This window comes from Mixophyes fleayi, unplaced genomic scaffold, assembly GCF_038048845.1.
Source record: "Mixophyes fleayi isolate aMixFle1 unplaced genomic scaffold, aMixFle1.hap1 Scaffold_28, whole genome shotgun sequence".
NCBI classification, from domain to species: Eukaryota; Metazoa; Chordata; class Amphibia; order Anura; family Limnodynastidae; genus Mixophyes; species Mixophyes fleayi.
The window spans coordinates 1,168,039-1,171,724 of NW_027446866.1; the positions used below are offsets into that span (position 1 = coordinate 1,168,039).

A 3,686-nucleotide genomic window follows, 5' to 3' on the forward strand; every position below is an offset into this window, starting at 1 on the left:
GAGAGTAGGGAGGGGAGATGTTCTATATCCTCCTGTGCTCCAGGCTGAGTGTAGGTGGGAGATGTTCTATATCCTCCTGTGCAACAGGCTGAGAGTAGGGAGGGGAGATTTTCTATATCCTCCTGTGCTCCAGGCTGAGTGTAGGTGGGAGATGTTCTATATCCTCCTGTGCTCCAGGCTGAGTGTAGTTGGGATATGTTCTATATCCTCCTGTGCTCCAGGCTGAGAGTAGTTGGGAGATGTTCTATATCCTTCTGTGTTCCAGGCTGAGAGTTGGTGGGAGATGTTCTATATCCTTCTGTGTTCCAGGCTGAGAGTTGGTGGGAGATGTTCTATATCCTCCTGTGCTCCAGGCTGAGTGTAGGTGGGAGATGTTCTATATCCTCCTGTGCTCCAGGCTGAGAGTAGGGAGGAGAGATGTTCTATATTCTCCTGTGTTCCAGGCTGAGAGTAGGTGGGAGATGATCTATATCCTCCTGTGCTCCAGGCTGAGAGTAGTTGGGAGATGTTCTATATCCTCCTTTGCTCCAGGCTGAGAATTGGTGGGAGATGTTTTATGCTGCAACTTTACAATGACAACATTCTGGATAAAATGTATTTTATAATACACTGCACAGATATCAATCTATGTAAAGATGAATTAAATACATTTTAAACACGTTACAATCTGATGGGCCGTATAACTTGTTCAAATTTTAATTGTGAAAAGAGTAATTTTGTTCATATACTGATGTCCAGTTTGAAATGAGTCTTTAAGCCTGTTACAATTCTGTGTATGAAGTTATCTGCTTAGTGGGTAACAGAGGCAGTTGGTGACTTGTGGAGGTGGAAGCTAATTCTGCTTCCAATTTGTTGTCAATGGATTGGTGGCAAACCAGCAATTACTTTCATAGAATCATCTCCTTACATTAATATTCAGTGATTCATTTTTCTCACAGGCAGAGAGACGAATGTGGAGTTCATTAAACAATCCACCAGCTGCTAATCTGAGGACGTATCCTCTATGTCTGAGAACAAAGCTTTTACATTACAGTTACTGCACACAGGGTCCAATTTACATTTAGGAGCAGAGCTAAATAAAATGAGCAAATTTGCTCCTGGACAAACCATGATACAGTACAAGGGGAGCAAATACATGTATTGTTTTTTGCATGCAGAGGACATACCGGCTGCTTTTGCAAGTAGCACACAAATACTGGACAGATATATTTTTACTCTGTATTTTGACCGTGACCTTCTACCCAACGCCACCACCTCCGGAATTGGGCTTTCAGTTGCACTAATTACAAAAATCAATAATAATAATAATAATAATAATAATAGGTTAAAAGCAAAAAATAAATAATTTTTTCATTCATTTTCTTCTGTTATCGCCATCCCGAGATGGCGAAAACTGAACAAGCATTGCTGCGGTACTTGTACATACCATAAAGTCTGTATAAAAAATATATTCAGTGGTGCTAGAAACTTTTCTCAATGAAAGCTCTCTATACAGCCAACCTGCTCACACACCCATTGGATAGACCAGTTTGGCTCTGTGCCATCATCTTCAGATTTTGGTTCATGGGTGTTGGCCCTACAAATAACTCTCAGTTCTAAGGTGTGCTGTTAAGACAGAAAGTAAAATGATCAGCTTGACTAAAGGTCATTTTGTTGATGTATGTTTTAGAAATATGTTGATTAGTATAGTAAATGCGGTGAATAATTTATACAGTTGGTCTATTTCGAAAGGAATCGTCTGTTGACCAGAAAGTTTTGGGATCAAGAATGTCCCATTAGTAATCAAGAATGTCCCATTAGTGATCAAGAATGTCCCTTTAGTGAATATTCTGTTTTGAATAGATTAAAAACTTACAGCTATATACAGTTGTAGTTATGTGTAATTTACCCTGCAAAGAACCTGTCTTTTCAATGAGTTGGCATTCTGTCAAGTCTACTATTTGATTTATCTTTATACAGTGAGGTGCTTACATATGTATGCAAGTGTTATGTTGACATTGTCAAGAGGTTACTATGACAATGGTAGCTAGAGGAAGTTTAAACTTTTATTTAATTGCCTTTTGTATTTCTGGTCAAACTAGCAAAAAAAGAGAAGAATCCTCCTGGGCCTCGCCATAAGGAAGTTATACCAACAGTAAGTTTTCTCTACTCTTTGCCAAAATGTCTCTGTTGCCTCGTTTGTTCCCTATCCTCCGCTCTTCTTCCTTCATTCCCAGTTGATTTACCTCCTTCACTTACCTCTTGTGCTTGTTCTAGGTATCTAGACCTACACTGTCTCGAGATGACCCAGCACCTTTCACCGTGAATAACACCATGTCCCACAGTTCTTCCATCTCTAGGAGCTCCGCTATCATAGTAAGTTGAGTCATAAGGTCTTCTCAGACCTTCCAGATATGTCATTTTTTCTCAAGGCTCAACGACAATGCTTGATGTGGATACATAGACAAAATACAGCGGGCAACTTATTTCATAGCTACCGGAGTAACACATTTTTGTTAATAGGGCAAGTGTAAGTTAGCCATAGTTACCAATCAGTTTAGCAATCCAGTGGAGTCAGAATATTAAAAGTCATGTAAACACCATAATGGAATTGTTGATTATTTGGCCAGTGTTCTTCCAAAAGATCTCAGTTAATGTATAGGTAGCCAGAATTTGATCATAGACAAATCCCGAATGACTTCATCAAATCATCTGTTAATACATTCACTTCTGCCAACATCCATATGGGGTTTAGCCTGGGTTGGTATTTATGTTTTACTGTTTGGTTTGTCTTCTATTTAATCTACTGTAATCATTTCCTTTGTTTCTGGTATATTGCAGAATTCTAGAGACTATACGTCGAATCGTAAGAATCATTCTTCACCCAACCCCCTATCTAGTCCATCCATAGTAAGTTATGCGACAAGTGTGTAATCCACCGAACTAAAATAAACATTTTGAGGGTCCAGGCACCATGTATTTTGTGAAGATCTGGGTATCAAGAGAAGCACAGGAAGCCCCAATGTTCTCGAACTGAACACTTATGGTCTAACCTATACATCTGGACAAAACATGGACCTTTTGGAGCTGGATTCATTTAACAACCTGAATTAGTTGCATATCTCCACTAAACCAGTTTAACATTTCAGTTCTTTATAGGTTCCTGATAGATCAAGGTATCTCAGAAGATTTTTCAAGTGAATTAGAATTATGTCTTTAGACATCAGAGTCTACAAATGACCATGTCTGAAACTGGCTGGATAGACATCTCACTTCTCCTTCAAGCAACCGTTTCTGATGCTTTTACCGTTACAAGAACAAAAGACTTTTGTACATGACAGTAGAATTGAATCCTTTTCTGCAAGTGTAATAAGTAAAATGTGCTATAAACATACAGGATCTTCACCATTGCTCTCTTGGCACTGACATGTGATGCACTGAATCTATTTAAGGAAGGAACAGAATTTAACAATATATAATTTTTTTTTTCCCCAGAACATATATTTGATAAATTATTTTGTTTCACAATGAAAGCTTAGAATTTGGTTGTATCACATCCTTTTCCACACTGTACACAGCTCAGTATATATTACATTACAGACACTTCTTTTCTGTTTCAGAAAAGGGAATATGTAGGAACAGCAACCCTACAAATTAGCAGCATCAATGGGAATTTAAGTATTTGCTGATGATCTCTAGGTGAAAGC

General features: G+C 38.5%; 1 long non-coding RNA gene across 1 annotated transcript; it reads left to right on the plus strand.

The window, feature by feature from the left end:
• The first annotated feature begins 1,770 nt into the window (after nt 1–1,770).
• LOC142126967 (uncharacterized) lies at nt 1,771–3,385 on the plus strand. Its single transcript, XR_012685302.1, has 3 exons — nt 1,771–2,134; nt 2,257–2,355; nt 2,821–3,385. It is a non-coding gene; the product is annotated as an uncharacterized LOC142126967 (long non-coding RNA).
• The last annotated feature ends 301 nt before the right edge of the window (nt 3,386–3,686 follow it).